This window comes from Xenopus laevis, chromosome 1L (genome assembly GCF_017654675.1).
Source record: "Xenopus laevis strain J_2021 chromosome 1L, Xenopus_laevis_v10.1, whole genome shotgun sequence".
Lineage (NCBI taxonomy): Eukaryota > Metazoa > Chordata > Amphibia > Anura > Pipidae > Xenopus > Xenopus laevis.
Genome location: NC_054371.1, coordinates 171,504,762 through 171,524,265, shown reverse-complemented (window position 1 = coordinate 171,524,265; position 19,504 = coordinate 171,504,762). Strand labels below are relative to the sequence as shown.

Here is a 19,504-nt window from a genome sequence, read left to right as displayed (position 1 = left end):
CAGTTCACATATGGGCTACCAATAGCCAATCACATCCCTTATCTGGCACCACCCAGGAAAATGTTTTATGCTTGTGTTGCTCCCCAAATCTTTTTACATCTGAATGTTGCTCACGGGGGAAAAAGGTTGGGGACCCCTGCTTTACATCATAAGATCACTCTGGTTAGGAGCAAATGAGTTGTTTTAAAATGTTCTGGTAATAGGACTTCTTTTGTACCTTCTCTAGAGAGGCCAATTGCAATCTTGTATGTTTCAACGACAGTTGCACCAGGAGTTTTATAGTAAAATGCAGTCCTAAGGTTCTCGAACTTTATCAGACATAGGGCCAGATTCAATTCATTGAGAAAAGGTTATCTTTTGGGTTATCACGGGAAAACTCATGGACGAGAATCAATTTGAGGAGGAAAAAAACTTTTCTCCAAATTCAGTTTCAGAATTTATGTGATAAACCCTGAGATAAGTTTTGCTCAATCGAATTGCATCTCAAATTGAATCTCATCCATGACTTTTGACGTGATAAACCTTTTTCTCACTGAATTGAATCTGGTCCATAATGTAGACAACATTCCGGCTTTATAAAAAAATCTAAATTCTGCCTAGGTTTAAAGTCTGTGACTATAATTATAATTTAGTGCAGTTATTCCATTCCATCAGCAGAAAATGTGTGAACTAATAAATACAATCAATTCTTCTTCACCAATAAACTGAGCAGATATAACATTGAAAAAAAGCAGTGGCTGAAAGTCTGTTGAAAAAAACTGATATCCCCAATTTAAAATTGCAGAAAAGTTTGCAGAAAATTTGTGAAATTCATAGGCAGATATGCAGATGGTTCTTCAACTGGTTCAACTGCAACAATGTATTGTATTTATAGCAAGACTATATTCTCTAAGGTGCAACATAAAAGCAATATCAACTGCACTCCTAATCCCTCTTGGAATAAAAATCTCTCAAAGGGGTAATTTACCTTTAAATTAACGTTTAGTATGTTGTAGAATGGCAACTTTTCAACTGGCCTTCATTGTTTATCTTTTATAGTTTTTTAATGATTCGCCTTCTTCTTTACTCTTTTCAGCTTTCAAATAGGGGTCACTGATCCCATCTAAAAAAAACGAATCCTCTGTACGGCTAAAAATTTATTATCATCGCTACTTTTTATTACTCGTCTTTCTGTTCAGGGACTCTCCGATTCATATTCTAGTCTTGTATTTAAACGATTGCTTGGTCGCTATGAAAATTAGCAGATTGTGAAATTGCAAATAAAAAGCAAAATGACTCAAAAACCACAAATAATAAAAAATGAAAACCAATTGCGAATGGTCTCAGAATATCACTCTCTACATCATACAAAAAGTTAAAAAGGGGAGAACAACCCCTTTTACCAACTATAATTCTATATCAAACAAGAAAAGTTGTGGTTAATAATGGGTCCAATACGCAGAACTTTGCTGCAAAATTCAAGTGCTTTATTGTGTCGTGTCATGTTTCGAGCAGAGCTCTTTCTCAAGTGTTCGAAAGAGAGAAAGAGCTCTGCTCAAAACATGTCGTGACACAATAAAGCACTTGAATTTTGCAGCAAAGTTCTGCGTATTGGACCCATTATTAACCACAACTTTTCTTGTTGGATATTATTCTTCACTGGATGGAAGCAGTGGTTATAGGTCAATTACACTGAATCTATTGTTACTTAGTGTTTCACAGTATAATTCGATATCAGTTAATGTTCCTGAAATCATAACACTGAAAACTGGCATCGTCCACTTTCTTTCATACATTTTTGATTCATATGTCCAATTCAGACTTGGTGCTGTTGTGCATCCCTGCACCTGCATTACTCTGTTAAAGTTTGTGGTTTTGTTCCAGGCTAAGGAAAGTTATATAGTCTCCAAGAATGGTCAGGCCAGATTAATTTGTCATAGTGTATTCTATGAGAGTCAGTGAGTATTCTATGAGAGTGAGAGTATTCTATGAGAGTCAGTGAGTATCTATGAGAGTCAGTGAGTATTCTATGAGAGTCAGTGAGTATTCTATGAGAGTCAGTGAGTATTCTATGAGAGTCAGTGAGTATTCTATGAGAGTGAGAGTATTCTATGAGAGTCAGTGAGTATCTATGAGAGTCAGTGAGTATTCTATGAGAGTCAGTGAGTATTCTATGAGAGTCAGTGAGTATTCTATGAGAGTCAGTGAGTATTCTATGAGAGTCAGTGAGTATTCTATGAGAGTCAGTGAGTATTCTATGAGAGTCAGTGAGTATTCTATGAGAGTCAGTGAGTATTCTATGAGAGTCAGTGAGTATTCTATGAGAGTTAGAGTATTCTATGAGAGTCAGTGAGTATTCTATGAGAGTCAGTGAGTATTCTATGAGAGTCAGTGAGTATTCTATGAGAGTTAAAGTATTCTATGAGAGTCAGTGAGTATTCTATGAGAGTCAGTGAGTATTCTATGAGAGTCAGTGAGTATTCTATGAGAGTCAGTGAGTATTCTATGAGAGTTAGAGTATTCTATGAGAGTTAGAGTATTCTATGAGAGTCAGTGAGTATTCTATGAGAGTGAAAGTATTCTATGAGAGTCAGTGAGTATTCTATGAGAGTCAGTGAGTATTCTATGAGAGTCAGTGAGTATTCTATGAGAGTGAAAGTATTCTATGAGAGTCAGTGAGTATTCTATGAGAGTGAAAGTATTCTATGAGAGTCAGTGAGTATTCAATGAGAGTCAGTGAGTATTCTATGAGAGTCAGTGAGTATTCTATGAGAGTCAGTGAGTATTCTATGAGAGTCAGTGAGTATTCTATGAGAGTCAGTGAGTATTCTATGAGAGTTGGAGTATTCTATGAGAGTCAGTGAGTATTCTATGAGAGTCAGTGAGTATTCTATGAGAGTCAGTGAGTATTCTATGAGAGTCAGTGAGTATTCTATGAGAGTTAGAGTATTCTATGAGAGTCAGTGAGTATTCTATGAGAGTGAAAGTATTCTATGAGAGTCAGTGAGTATTCTATGAGAGTCAGTGAGTATTCTATGAGAGTGAAAGTATTCTATGAGAGTCAGTGAGTATTCTATGAGAGTCAGTGAGTATTCTATGAGAGTCAGTGAGTATTCTATGAGAGTGAAAGTATTCTATGAGAGTCAGTGAGTATTCTATGAGAGTCAGTGAGTATGCTATGAGAGTGAAAGTATTCTATGAGAGTGAAAGTATTCTATGAGAGTCAGTGAGTATTCTATAAGAGTCAGTGAGTATTCCATGAGAGTGAGTTTTCCATGAGAGTGTAGCACTTAAATTGTATATATTACTGTTACTTTAAAGAGAAGCTGAGGCTCCACTCAATATGCTCATCTGCCAGCACACACTCCACGTGCTGCACAGATGCACTGTTAGATGAAATTGTCAGTTTGTTGACCAACAGCTGTCCAATGAGATACACTACAGGATAGTTTTTCTAAACAGTCTACTCATAGTATCAGACCTGATCATAGGTCAAACTGCCTGACTAGATCTCAGCAATGCATGTAAGGGCTTTTACCTTTGTTCTAACATTCCAAAGGTGCACTAATTGATCATATGGTAAAGCAATTTAGTTAGCCATTACTGTGTACTGCACAACTTTTCAGGGGTCAGCTTCAGAAGCTTATCACCACATATTGTTATTTGATGTATGGTTGGGTGTATACAATAAGCAAAACCTGCTACTAAAATCAGAATCTTTTCCCCCAAAGCTAAACCTGCTTATATACTGCTAAGAATTCTTTGTTGGCTTGCTACTAAGCACCCATCACCTAAAAAGTCCTCCAGCTCACCTTTAAGCTCTTTCAATGATCTGCTTCGGCTTTACATTTCAACTATGACCTCTCCATATGTTTCTGCCGTTTCCGCTGCTTCCCTTCTACATCTATTAACCCTTGTCACAACCACTCCTTTCATATTCATAGCAACATATTAACCTCTATTCCTTTAAATGTGTGTATATATATATATATATATATATATATATATATATATATATATATATATATATATATATATATATATATATATATATATATATATAAAATAAAACTTGCTTGAAGCCGGCACAGCACGTATAAAGCTTAAGTGTGCCTGGGTGCAAAATGCAAACAATAAGATAACTGTCCCAAATAAGGAATGAACTCATAGGTCTTATCCAAGGTGAAAAAATGGTGTTTATTCAGCAAAAAACTGCAGTTCTTTGCTGAATAAACACCATTGTTTCACCTTGGATAAGACCTGTGAGTGCATGCCTTATTTGGGACATATATATATACACACCCACACACACATACACACACATAAGGAGCAAATATAATAGATAAAATAAGGAAATCGATAATTATAGCACATACATTTACAATTCTAATAAAAATCAAAGGAATCTGCTTATAATTGTACCTATTTAGACAAGATACTTCTGACCTGTGAACCCCAATGTGGAAGGGGTGGGATTACCCCTTGAAGTGTTAGGTGGTAATTAAAACAGAATATGATACCAACTATGGAGAACATATACATATTTAATATAAATACTTTGACTCAACAGCTAATCCCCCTGCCTCCAACACCTGCTAAAATATCAGAGTAAATTCAGGGATTCAGTTCAGTGAAATCCCAAGGTTCTTTAAAGGAGAAGTTCCCTTTTTATTTAACCATTAGTATCACTTACGCAATTGGTCTTCATTTTTTATTATTTGTGGTTTGCGAATGATTTACTTTTTTGTTCAGCAGCTCAAGTTTGGAATTTCAGCAGCTGTCTAATTGCTAGGGTCCAGTTTACCCTAGCAACTAGGATGTGGCTCGAGTTAGAGACTCAAATATGAAAAGGATATAATAATAATAAATAATAATAAAAGTCACAATAACAGACTGGAGTAAGCTGTTAAGAAGCAGACAAGGAAGGCAACTAATTGAGAAACATAAAAAAAAATAAAGACCAATTAAAAAGTTGTAAGCTTAGGCTTTCTATAACATACTAACGGGGGAATGTAATAAAAAACGCTAACGGAAAAACTATTCGCAATGCAAAAAGTTATGCCTTTGCGCGAACAAATTTTGCTTTGTGCGAATTTAATATGGCTTTTGCGAGCCCGGAAACTGTTTAGCGACCACTTCCGACAGTGAAAGAACGTTTGCGAATTTTATAGTTTGCGCCAATAAGCAGTCAATGTAATAAAACTTCTTACTGAAAAAGTCGTTATGTTTGCTCCAAAAGATTACGACACCTTCAAGCACTTCTTATTAGTGCGCAATTAAAATTCGCAATGCGCAATTAAAATTCGCAATGCAATAACAGTTTAAGGAAAAATATTACATTGCGAGATGTGGATTTTTAGTCTTATTGGTGCGAATTGTTTTGCTCTTTGCGACTTTTATTACATTCCCCTGTAAAAGTTATCTTAAATTTGCACTGCCCCTTTACTCAAACTTCTCTTCTGGTTAGCTATAATATTAGCACCCAACCTGCCTGGGTTATTCAAAGAAAAACCATGCTGATGCAATAGGTTTCCTACAACAATAATGAATGCACTGAAGGGTGTTGCGAAAGGGTGGCTAACCTGTCACCTTCAGATGCCCTTGAACTACAAATGTAGCTTCAGCTCATGGTACAGTCTAACACCTTGTGTAGATGTGCAAACACTGTATGGATTTCATGTCGCTGACTTAATGGCAAGCAAATTGCAGCCTGCTGGAACTCGCATCACAGTGTTTGGAAACTGAGTCTGTTTTGTTTTATTCAGCTGCAAATCCTCTTAATTCTATAAACTGGCTGCTCATCTCTCTGCAGAGCTTGGTGTGTGGGAGAAGCTAGCTTTTTAGGGATGGTATGCTGGCAGCTGAATAGAACAATTCCTAGGGAAGTGAGGATAACTCACTGCCATTCATATGTTCAAACACATTATCATTTATACATTTAGAAGCAATTTTCATTGGTTATCAGCCTCTTTAAAGGGGAAACTCTACCCCACACAGTTTTTTCACAATCAATGACAATGTGATTCCGAAATGCAGTACGCCTTTGTCATGGTTTTGCAGTTATTTGTAAATGAAATTGCAAGGAAAAGCAAATGGGCGGTCTCTTTTTATTCTCTACGTTGCTGGTTCTGACTCTTGAAACAATTCAGCAGAAGCCAGTTGATTAACAAATCTGCAAAGAAGAATGCAACGCATCATGAGAAATGGAGACTTGGCTGGAAGAGAGCGAGAGAGCTACATTGTTTTAAAAGTCAGAACAAGCAGTGCAGAAAGGGATAACCAAATAGTGCTTTCAACTGTGATTGCATTTAAAAATAACATTGAGGTGAAGAATCATGGATGTATGGAAAATGCTGAGTTTTATAAATATGTTTGTTATGATAACATACATATGTGAACTATCAATAAAAATTAATCTTTGTTCATATGTGTTAATTCAATATTACCGACATAACGGCTACATTTCATTACATCTTTTGTATTATATAAAACTAGGCCGATAAAAATGCAGAAAGAACAAGGGCCTTAATGACAAAGCTCATCATAAGAATAAGCTTTTGGTATGACAAAGAGATTTGGCCATCATTTTTCTAATTCTTGTAGTATCTGAATTATTTCTATTTTTTTCTTCAGCTCTATAGACTGGAATGATAATGATTGGTTTCTAAGGTACCACTAAGCATAGCAACAAGATAGCAGTGTGGAAGTCAGAATAGCAGATGAATATCTGAATGTGGCTGGAATCAGTACCATATAGTATTTTAAACTGCAGGCTGGCAAAAAGCAGAATAGGAAGGCAAATAATTTGAATCCCATGACAAATAATGAAGACCAATTAAAATGGTACAGGCTAACCTATAACATACTAAAGTAACAATACATGACGGACTGCTGCATCAAAGGCAAGGACCTACTGCTGCATCAAAGGCAACAACCAACTCCTGCATCCAAGGCAAGGACTGACTCCTGCATCAAAGGCAATGACTGACTGCTGCATCAAAGGCAACGACCGACTCCTGCATCCAAGGCAACGGCCGACTCCTGCATCAAAGGCAACAACTGACTCCTGCATCAAAGACAAGGACCGACTCCTGCATCAGCGGCAACGACCGACTCCTGCATCAAAGGCAACGGCCGACTCCTGCATCAAAGGCAACGGCCGACTCCTGCATCAAAGGCAACGGCCGACTCCTGCATCAAAGGCAACGGCCGACTCCTGCATCAAAGGCAACGGCCGACTCCTGCATCAAAGGCAACGGCCGACTCCTGCATCAAAGGCAAGGATTTACACCTGTATCAAACCCAGGACTTAAGATGGCCATAGACGAGCAGATTGTAGCCTATGTTGGATGAACTATCGTCCATGCCAATCTTCTGACCTGCAACTAACCATTCAGGTTAATATAAAGTAGTAAAGAGAACAAATTACACAATGCTCGGGCCAATAATTGACAGACCGTATGAAAGTTATGTCCGACAAATAGTAATAAAAATCTCCAGTTCATATCGTCAGATAGGCAATACATGCAGAGATCTTATCGGTAGCTGATATATATATTTTAACCTGTGTGATCGACTGAACGATTGATAAAGGGGTTCGCCCTGAAACATTGCGCGTCCACACCTAATAAACCAGCAAGGGGTAACCCTGCATGAAGTTCCTTGAGTGCCAGTGTTTTACTACTTGAGGATTCATTGGAGGATGCCGTACTCCTAACACTGTGCACCAGGTGTTCTTGTCTTATAAGCTTTGGGAGTGTGCTCTGCCTCACCTTCCTTCTCTTGATCGACTGAACGACCATGGTACGAAAAATGACGGGATACTCCACACACGGTCTGAAAATGATACAAACTGTTGTTTCATACAATTTTATCTTTATGTCTATGGCCTGCTCAACTACAGCATCAAATTCAAGAAAGCACATAACATTTTCAGAATAAACATTTTTAGAATGATGCTTGCTCTTCTTTTAAATATCACAATGTATTGTTGGTACTTGAGCAGCAGAGTAATCAAAGGAGACCCTGCCAAAAATGTAATTCTGCCTGTTTTGCAACAATGTGAATACAAACCCAAGGTGACAAAGGAGAACATGAGAACATTAGCAGCTATGGCAGCCTGTTGGATAAATCATCAATAATTCACAAATATAAACCTATAAAGACCCATTACTTAATGCAGCAACATATTAATAATATCACAATAAGGAGAGTTTTTTGTTTTTACAATACAGTTATGGGATCTATTGTCGCTCAAAGTAATGATATCCCTGGGAAGTTATTTATCAATGGCAAATACTGTTCCTTTATTAAAAAAAAGGCAGTTTCAGTTATAGCAACCATTACCAAAACAGACCAAATCAGATATGTAAGTATGAAATAGAAGAATTCCTCAGAAATATGTGCTAGGCTGCTGTATAAAACAAGCAACAGAAGCACTTGCGGCTATTATGGGAGGCTAAATATAATCACTCTAGTAAAGGCAAATTAACATTATGGAAAGGTGTAAATTGATATATATTTCAAACACAGATGGGGGATTGTGCGGCTAAACATCACCAAGGAAAGATGTGCTGAAGGGGAATAGTTATATGGGCAATTAGGCTTAAAGTGTACTTATAATATAATGTACACAGTAATATTCTGATGCAATTTGTAGTTGGTCTTTATTGTAAATTTTTAAAAAGTTTCGAAAGTAAACCCCAGGCTGGATTTATATAATCACATAATCTAATAAAGTATCTACTTCGCCTTGGGATCATAAATCTTACAGGATTATACAATTTTCAGCATTCTTTTATGCACAATCAAGATATCTATATATCTGGTGGCCTAAGGTTAAAGGGATACTGTCATCGGAAAACATGTTTTTTTCAAAACACATCAGTTAATAGTGCTACTCAAGCAGACTTCCCCTGGTCATGTGACTTGTGCTCTGATAAACTTCAATCACTCTTTACTGTTGTACTGCAAGTTGGAGTGATATCAGACCCCTCCCTTCCCCCCCCCCCAGCAGCCAAACAAAAGAACAATGGGAAGGTAACGAGATAACAACTCCCTAAAGCTGGCCATAGACGCAAAGATCCGATCGTACGAATCGTGGATTCGTACGATTTTCGGACCATGTGTGGAGAGTCCCGACATTTTTCGTCCGTCGGAGATCGGTCGTTTGGTCGATCGGACAGGTTAGAAAATTTCTGTCGCCTGCCGATAATATCTCTGCGTGTATTGCCGATCGTACGATTTTCAGTGGGAGACTGTCACTAGTGTTGTCAGACATAAGTATCGTACGATTGCTGTCAGGGACAGATCATTGGGTGATCTGTTCTTATTTGGTCGGAATGGTAAAGACTTTGATCTGAATGGTTAGTGGAGGGTCGGGAGATGGGAAAGTCCGATCGTACGTTGATTCGTACGATCGGATCTTTGCGTCTATGGCCAGCTTAACACAAGATAACAGCTGCCTGGTAGATCTAAGAACAACACTTAATAGTAAAAACCCATGTCCCACTGAGACACATTCAGTTACATTGAAAAAAAACAGCAGCCTGCCAGAAAGCATTTCTCTCCTAAAGTGCAGGCACAAGTCACATGACTGAGGGCAGCTGGGAAATTGACAAAATGTCTAGCCCCATGTCAGATTTCAAAATTGAATATAAAAAAATCTGTTTGCTCTTTTGAGAAATGGATTTCAGTGCAGAATTCTGCTGGAGCAGCACTATTAACTCATTAATTTTGAAAAAAAAAATTTCCCCATGACAGTATCCCTTTAAGACAAATATATTCACAGATCCCAGCTGCTAGGGTTGGACCTCAAGACTCCAAACTGGAAAGCTGTCAACACCAGAAAAATTAAAACGTTGACCAAGTACATATGATCTTACCAAAAACAGTAAACTAGGTAAACTATTCTTTTAAGGATGACGCAATGCACATGGATGGGGAGATCTACGTAAGCACAGAAGATAAGCAAAAAGATTCCATTCTTTGTAAAGATAAGAATTATGAGCAAACATTTCTGATTTGTGCATTCCCTCTACATATTAAGGCGCCAGAGAAAAGCAGATGTTCTAGCTCAATGTTCTTATACTGTGGTTCGATTCTTTAGTCACATGGGAGTTCACAGGGATGGCAATAAGAGGATGGCTCATGGAAAATAAGGATAGGTTACATTCACCTTATATGCTCCCATACTGTCTGAATATCTGCTTTACATAGTTCCAGATCACCCACTTGCAACTACATTATTTTCATAGCTTTGAGATTTAGAATAGCATATTTCACTATAAGCTTTTAGTCCTGTTCTTGTGAGCTTGCACACAGGGACTAATAAATAAATATGAGGCCAGTGAACAGATCAAGTAGATTATATGCGGACATGCAAGACTGAAGCAGATATTTTTTATTCATTATATTTGACCCCTAAAAGTGTTTTTATGATCATGCCCCAAACTGGGGGGATGTGGTTACAGCAACTGATGCAACTCTCACTAACAGTGTCATTCAAAACTGAGATTAGAATTCAGCACCCTGGTCAGTTCCATAGAACTGAATTTAAATACAGAGATTCAATAAATAGGAAAAACATTTTATTCCACTGATTAGAGCAGATTTATACTGAAGGAATATATTAATTACTATGTAATAGTTTCTATTTCCTGTCAGACTGCTTCCTTCCTTTAGCTGGACCCAGTCGATTCCATCTGATGGAATGAAACAAGGACAATTAATCTCTAGTCCTAATGATTTTAAGCAAGGAAATGGGGGAGATTTACTTAAAAGTGAAATTACAAATGTTTATTGTTGTAAAAGAAAAGCATAAACAAACATCTTTAAAAAAAAAAGTGGAATTACAGTCTAGTAAACCCAACAAAAATATAAAGTTTCCAACATGCATTCATTAAAGGGAGGGTTCAACTTTACGTAAACTTTTATTATGAAATAGAAAAAGTTTTCTATTGGTTTTCATTATTTATTTTTTAGAATTGTATTATTTGCCTTTTCCCTTTGACTCTTTCCAGCTTTCAAATCGGCGTCGCTGACCCCATCTAAAAAGCAAATGCTCTGTAAGGGTTGAACTACACAGACGATTTCTGTGGGCTTCTGTGGGATCCCACGTCAAGTTAGATGTGACGGGAAACAAGGTAAGTAATACAAAAGTTGGATGGTGTTGCAGCGTTCGTCCGACGCGACACGACTGTCGGATGCAAACGATGCACGCTACGTCAAATCAATGCATGGTTACTAGGGTAATTTGGACCCTAGCAACCACATTGTTTATAATGCAAATTAAAGAGCTGCTGAATAAAAAGCTAATTAACTCAAAAACCTTAAATAATAAAAAATTAAAACCAATTGCAAATTATTTCAGAACATTACTCTCATACTAAAAGTTAACTTAAAGGTGAACAACCCCTTTAACAATTGATGCAATGCTGACTTCGGTTACATTGTTTCAAAGCAGAGAACCAGCAGTGCAGAAGGGAAAAGAAGGATACTATTTTCTATTTCAACAAGTAAATAACTTTGACAATTTGACTGTAATGAATGTATACTGTCAAACTTTTATTTACAGATTTACATCTACACATCAAACACACAAAACTATTCAAAACATGGTAAAAGGATATTAAAGGTTCCAGTAATCCACTTCCTCTGCCGGTCCGCAAGATTGTCTGTTCTCCCTCAGACTCGTACCAAAATTCGTATTGTGGAGGGGACCAGCGCTCATTAGCACGGGGTTTCAAGGGGGCGTCTCGACCGCCACGTGTACCCTGGGCGCCTATGGATGGGTCGGGCGGTGATGTCATCTATAGGCGTTCAGGGTACACGTGGTGGTCGAGACGCCGGCTATTCCATCCACACCGACTGCTTGCAAACCCGGAAGCGGTGACTTTTAAAAGCTTGTATGAGAATTTTAAGAGTAACATTGTGAGTTTCAAATTTTAAATCTTTTGGCGATTAAAAAATGATGGTTTTACACTATGTCAGCACATTTCTTTAGAGGTGTGGGACTTGGAGCCACTTGTAGAGGGTACTGCTAAATATTCCTTCTAATGCCCATCTCTTCTTAAACGTCTGTGAGTACCCCACCATAAGATTTATCACACGTGTGAATTAGATTGGTGGAATGAGTGGCACATAGAATGTAATAGCGGAATGGAAAAAGGGCACTTATCACTGTTTTCATAATATCCCTATTTCACTAAGAGGTGTACCAGATTTTTGAAAAAATATTACACTATATTGGGATTACTCTCTCCCCCTTTTTTTCTAATATTTATTTCCTTGTTTGTTGAAACTTCGTGCTAATGAGCGCTGGCCCCCTCCACTATTCAAAACATGGTGCCTTCTTGCAAATAACAGAGCATGAGACCCATTTAAAACAAGTTTTATTTTCAGACAAACTTTGAGGCAAAGAAGGATATATTTTTACAGGATGCCGGATGCATTCCATTTTGTTGGGTCACAATTACATCAGTGTAACAAATGCCTTGTTGAGAGGAGCTTCCATGAAGCATTGCCAGTGCACAGCAGGTGTGTAGAACTGCAGTGTAAATTATGTATGTGCTCAACGGCCATTAAAAACTCTAAATGTGTAGAACTCTGCTATGTACACATGGATAGGTTTGGATAGATAGAATTAGATCAAGCAATTTCATACATATCTTATGTGCAGTGATATAGGTAGATTGAAGTACAGGGGGCTAAGGAAGGCACAAGGATTCATTCACATGATAAAGGTGGCAGCAATGTAAAACAAGTCAGTGCTTAAAAACCAAAGGTAGATACATCTTCTAGACGCTGCAGTGTGCCTTGGCACAACCTGAAAACTCATTTGCTAATTGGTACATTCTGGGCAAATTCCACCTTTTATCTATTCATGCCAACTGACACAAAATATCATTTTAGGCCAGGGAACTAATGGCTGACAAAAGGACAAATGATAATGCACATCCTGCACGCCAAAGGCTTCCTCGTGAATACAGCGGCACATTTCCTTTCATAAATCCTCCTTTCCTCAGCTTAACCCATTCATATTATTGCAGCAGGTATACAACTAGGTGGATTTTTTGTCAAGTCCTAGTTTCAAGCAAGAACACAATCATTGCAAAGACTTCACTGACTCCTATAAACATTTGTTGGCTAATTAATGGCCTATTTAACTCCAGGGTTAATTAAAAAAAACCATAAATTAAAAAAAAAGGGTTGAAAAGTGACAAGGGTTAATGAACAGGCATGCCAACTGCCCTGTTCCCTCAGGCATGGAAGGATACCATTTATAAAAGAGCACTGCAGGCTTAAACGATTATGTTTCATTCACAGAGGTTTACTATAGCATTAACCTGTGATGTTCAACGCGTGGCCTTTTAACTGTTGAAGAACTACAAATGGCAGCACAAGCTAAAGGGGATGCTGGGAGTAGTGACAATGCTGACATTATGCTATCAGTTCTTACAGAGCCTTCAACTCCTACCTTTTTGGTCTTTTTGGAACAGACCTATGATAGTAAACAGCTCAAGGTCACCTAAACATCATGCCTAACCTGCCCACCATAAGGGCAAAGTGCAGTACTCCACATATACTGGGTACAGGATTATTACGTTCATGTATGTTGGTATACACCGATAAATGAATATACATACAGAGCACAGCTAAACATTATCACACATACACCAGAGGATAAGCTGTAAAGGAAACACATATATTGAGGGTGTTGTGTGTATGGGGGGCTGCCCAGCCAATAGACCTACAGCTGATGTTTAAATGCAATTGCAGGAGGACAGCAAGTTAGAGAGTTGGGATCCAGAGGGCTTTTGCAGCAAGCCCACAGTATGCTAAAAAAAGATAACTACCCGAATAAAGATCAATGTAAAAAACAACTAAACTCACGACTGACTTCAGATCAATGAGCTGCAGTCCTGTCATCCCCAGCTAGGGTCGCCAGAGATCATCACGTTAAAACTGGACACCTATAAAATCCTCACGCTGTATTGCCGATAAGTAATCAGTAGTGATGAAAGCTGCAGGCTGCATCGGTTTCTGTACACCTGCTAATCAGCTGTGTGGATTTTACAAGTGGTTTTTTTTTTTTAAAGAGTTGATCTGGGAAGCAAAGCCAACAGCCAAAGGGTTAACATCTGCAATACAAGTCTGTGCTCCTAATCTCCATTGCAGGCTGGCGGAGAGAGGAAGACACAGGCAGGCTCTCCAGATGATCACAGCAAGCAGGCAGAGAGGAGCTAGGTAAATACAATCTTACCTTGCAGTGTAGGTTCAGGGACAGCTGCAATGTTCCATTTATACCCAGACAGAGTGAAGCAGCAGCAGTTGTGGTGTACTTGCATTGCTTGTATTCCTTTCACAATGATTCATGACTGCCGATAGCCAGTGAAAGAAGCATTTCCAAGCATGCAGCAGCTGCTGGAGCCTATGAAACAGTAGTGCTTCCTCCTCCTTCTCCTCCTCCTCCTTTGCTGTTCTCGCTCACTCACACAAGATGGCTTTCCCCCTTATTTTTCCAGCCCTCCAACTTTCCCAGCTGTGGCCTTCTCGGTTTCCTGTAGCCTCCTCCCTTCTCCGGTTTGTACCTTACTGGTTTCTTATTTTTACCTCTAGGCATATCACAGGAGGTCATCTGTGGCCTACTGGGATGGACCAATCCTTTGCAAATGTGGGTTGTCATTTTTTTTCTATCCCATAGTGCATCCAATAGAGAGCTTAGGAACTCAAATGCAGAAGGGTATTAACAAGGATTACCTATCCTATCCCAAACCCTCTGCTTTTTTTTATTTAAAGCAACAATCTGTTAACCCTTTATATGCCAGATGATCTCAACCCTTATTTTTATCAGGTAAAAAAAAAAACGAATATATGTTGAGACGTGGAGTCAGCTGTTTCCAGTATGTTTCCATTTGTTTCATTTCTATACATATTTTATTTTTTTATAGTGCAGCAGGGTTGTGGGTTGTTAAAATAATGACAGTACCACTGCAGTTATGCCCACATTTGTCTTGTAGAGAAATAATAGGAATAATAATATTAATGACAACTGCAACAAAGTAGAATAATATCATAACAGATTTCTATGCAACTGTTGAGAGAACTCCAAATATTCCAAACTGAATCTGTAACTGAATGTGATCCAAATGACAGCATGCAGGTTAGCCATCTCTACAGGTGGTGGGGCAGAAAGGGCATTTACCATAAGCTCCAGAATCACAGGAGCCCCATGGAGGAAAAATTATGAATTAAGTACAAAAACTTGATGTGCAGATATAAGTATATGCATCAATGATGCGCAACCTGTGCCACTCTAATTGCTTGTGAACTACAATTCATATGACCCCACCAACAGCTAAAAGCCAAACACAAACTGCCATTCTCTTGCTTTAATTGGTAACATGTTATATTGTAGTTTACGTTACTGTATGTGAACCTGTTAGGGTCATAAGTTGGAATTTCTCAAGTTGAAAGCAGGGTGCAACGTGAAAAAACAAGTGCAATCATTTTATTTTTTATACTTGTGCACTGCCTTCTATACTATTTGAATTGCTGCAGGTCTGCCCCACATCATTCAGACACACAAGCTAGGGAATGGTGACCGATGCCAAACTGTGCTTCCAGAACCCGAGAGAGCCTGCTCTCATATTCTTTAGTGCCCCAGCCCATGGTCAATGTAAATTACCCCTATTGTCACAGCCACTTGGATTTTGCTTAATTGTATGTATTATAATATTTATTTATCTAGTATCTAAGTGAAAAGCAATACTTAAGTGCTAGGTGTTTCAATACACATTTGGAATTAAATTCCTATCCCAAAGATCTTATAATCTATTTTATGTGAAATTATAAGTAGGTTATTTGGTTTAGTAGGACAGGGCAGTAGGCAGGGATTTAGCCCCAGTGCAAAGGCAGTAGGTAGGGATTTAACCCTAGGGATAGGGGTATAAAATGGGATACAATTCCAAAGAAGGGGCAGTTGACTGGGATTAAGCACCAGGTCAGGGCTGTAGGCTGAAATTTAGCACCAGTGACAGGCTGAGATTCAGCACCTGGGACAGAGAATTAGGCTGGAGTTAAGCCCTAGAACAGAGATCCCCAACAAGTTGCTCACCACTCCCTTGGATGTTGCTCCCAGTGGCCTTAAAGCAGCAGCTTATTTTTGAATTCCTGGCTTGAAAGCAAGTTTTGGTTGCATAAACAGATGCACTGCCAAACAGACCCTCTTGTAGGCTGCCAGCCCATATACCTACCAAATAACCAATCACAGCCCTTATTTTGTACCCCCCAAAGAACATTTTGAATGCTTGTGTTAATTTCCAACTCTTTTTACATTTGAATGTGGCTCATAAGTAAAAAGGTTGAGGACCCCCACCTGTGAGACAGGCCAGTAGACTAGCATTCAGCACCAGGGACAGAGCATTAGGGTAGCCATAGAGACACTGCAGTAAGCTAGAATTCAGCACCAGGAACAGGAAAGCAGGCTGGGAATCTGTTACAGCAGGGGTCCCCAACCATTTTTAACCATGAGCCACATTCAAATGTAAAAAGAGTTGGGGGAGCAACACAAGCATGAAAAAGTCCTTTGGGTGCCAAATAAGGGCTGTAATTGGTTATTTGGTAGCCCCTATCTGGACTGGCAGCCTACAGGAGGCTCTAATTGGAACTATACTTAGTTTTTATGCAAATAAAACCTGCTTCCAATCCTGGAATTCAAAAATAAGCACCTGCGTTAAGGCCACTGAGAGCAACATCCATGTATTAATTATAATAATCAATAATTTTATTGATGAAAGCCTCATCTATGCACTACAATACTATATGTACTCCAGATAATGGGCAAACTGGGATGAATATGAAATGCTCTCCCCACATATTGTGGGGGCTGGGCTGAGTCCAAGATGTGCAGTAAACTGTACAGGAGGAAAGTCGCAATAGTGCAACTTTGCAGCATGTACAGAGTATGAGACAGGATTCTCCTGCAGTACATATGCAGGTGCAACTGTACCATAATGTATATCTAAGACAGTCTTTTGTACTCTGTGGAGATGATAGATGTGTAGTGCTCTCTAAATAACGGTAGGCAGTCTGATGTGTGGACATGAAAAAATTCTGATCATTATTATTGTAATAATCCATAGATTGTGTTTTTTGAATGTCTGCCCAGAAATATATAGTGCTATATAGTACAGTTGCACTTAATCCTAGGAACAAAACTATCCTTTCTATCACTGGAAGATGGACATTTACCAGATTCTACAGTAAATCTAAATTACATTAAGGATAAAAACCTCAGCTGCTGGGTCTCATTTAGTTTACACTATCCATGGCAATGTTCCTCATATAATGCTGGGCACGTGGAGGAGTATAAATGGGGGGTGAAAATTACTTGTTCATTTCACAGCTGGTATTGAGGTTACCATAAGAGGACCAAACATTGTATGTCCGATTTTGTATTCCGTTCAATCAGGATGACAATATGAATGATCGTAATGATCACAACAACAGGAAGTAAATAAAAGTTGTGGTTACTCTTAACTTCCACATGAGCGATACATCATGTGCTGCCAGATATTGTTATTACTAGATGATATTTCTAAACCTGCCCAAAAGACTGATATCCATAGTACATAGATACTGACTGGTCACTATGCACATGTACATGTACTAATTATGTTGGTTATATCTATGGTCACCTTAAAGGAGAAACAAACCCATTATTAAAAAAAAAAAAAAACCCTACCCCACATAGACCCCTCCTCACCCCCAGTCTAGCGGCTACCCCAGGCAAATGCCCCTAATTTATTACTTACCCCTCGGTGCAGATTCAGGGAATGGAGTTCATGGCAGCCATCTTCCGGGTCTTCGTGTCTTCTTCCGGCACTTCGGCAATTTCCGTCCATTTCCATTTTGCATGCGCAGTTGTCACAACCTGGAAACTGCTCCAACCGCGCATGCGCCGCTCCGCCGGGCTTATTCTCAGATTACCAAAGACCCGGAAGTTGGCTGCCGTGAACTCGGATCCCTGAATCTGTACCGAGGCCACGTCACAACCACATCCCATGTGATGTCACCTCCCAATGTGGCAACCCTAGTTATAACATACTTATTGATGGGATTTGTTTCCATTTAGCCACAAGAGTATCAGTGAGTTTGGACAATCAGTACTTTGTAGTCCAATTAATAAACTGAGTAGAGTTCAGGGCTCTGTGCAGGGATGTGTAGTATTTCCTCACTCATATCAGCAAACCCATTCTTTATAGTCTTCTCTTTGTGCATAAGGGTAAAATCACTACAATAAACCTAAGGAGACTGAGAATAACCTCCAATACACACAGTGGTTCTTAAAGGCAAAGATACTTCTGGCTTTGTCTTACAGACCTCTTCTTATGAAGGAGAAAACAATATATCACTTTCCTAGATACCTCACATATTGATTCTAAGGAGGTCAGATACTTTGACTAATGTACTCTTTGTTGGCAAGCAGAAATCCGCCACCATTCTACATTTGATGAGTTTTAAAGCTTAGATAGGTGTTCAATCCATCTGATCAGTTCAGACAGGTGAACCAAGACCTGAAGTGTAGCTTCTTTAGAGGACAACTTGGTTACTGCAGGGAACCCTATAACTACAACCTGCTCCAAATTTAGGGCTCTCTTTCCACTTAGTTGATGACTACCAACTGTCCGTGCCTTGGCCTGCCCCAGAAGCTCTGGACCAGGAAGGACTGACAGAGATTGGTATGTCGCACATGACTGCACAGAACTGTTATAATATAGTATGATGGAAAACACCAGAGAAGACTGCTTCTCTCTTTCCTTTTTTATAGATGATCTCCAGTATTGTGTAGCATCCCTGAATGATGCATGGTAGATCTCTGCACCATTTGTGTTTTTAATGTAACCCCTTAGCTATTGGGGAAAAAAGAAGATGTGTTGGGACAGTTTCCCATTCCACCAAAATCAGTGGTGCCATTCCTTAAGATCCTCTGGTCGTGGGCAGTGAAGTATTGCAGATTTCAGCAAGAATAGAAGAATAGAGCTAAAAGCCTCACATGTGTATGCAAAAATATTGCAAAATTCCTATATGAAGAGGGCTTCAAATGGCGTGTACATATCAGCTGCCTAGCAACTGGAAGATGGAAAGGAGAAATGAAAGAGTTCTCCCTGGGGTACTGAAGTTCTGCAGCCCTGACTGCACACACTGATTTTCTGATGTACATAATTTGGGACTTTTTTTTGCAAGTGGATGTTAAAGCCACGGGAAACGTATGGCTGAAATGTTATACTCCTATTTAAGCCACCTCTGCTGCTTGCACCATGTCAGGAGTTGGTGTGGGCTGTGGTCATCTGTTGCTTAGAATGCTGGTTGAAGTTTCAGTACTGTTTCTAAAGTCTTGAAATACAAACATTTTATTTCCTATTTCCTGATACAAACTCTCTAGTTTACCATTCACTCCTAAGAAGCGTCTCCCTGGCAATGAGATACTTTACATTAATTCTGCCTCCTATTTTCAAGTCCA

General features: G+C 38.9%; 1 protein-coding gene across 4 annotated transcripts in view; it reads right to left on the bottom strand.

The window, feature by feature from the left end:
* rimbp2.L (RIMS binding protein 2 L homeolog) overlaps positions 1-19,504 on the bottom strand; it is a 211,219-nt gene that overhangs the window by 142,020 nt on the left and 49,695 nt on the right. The window lies entirely within an intron of this gene.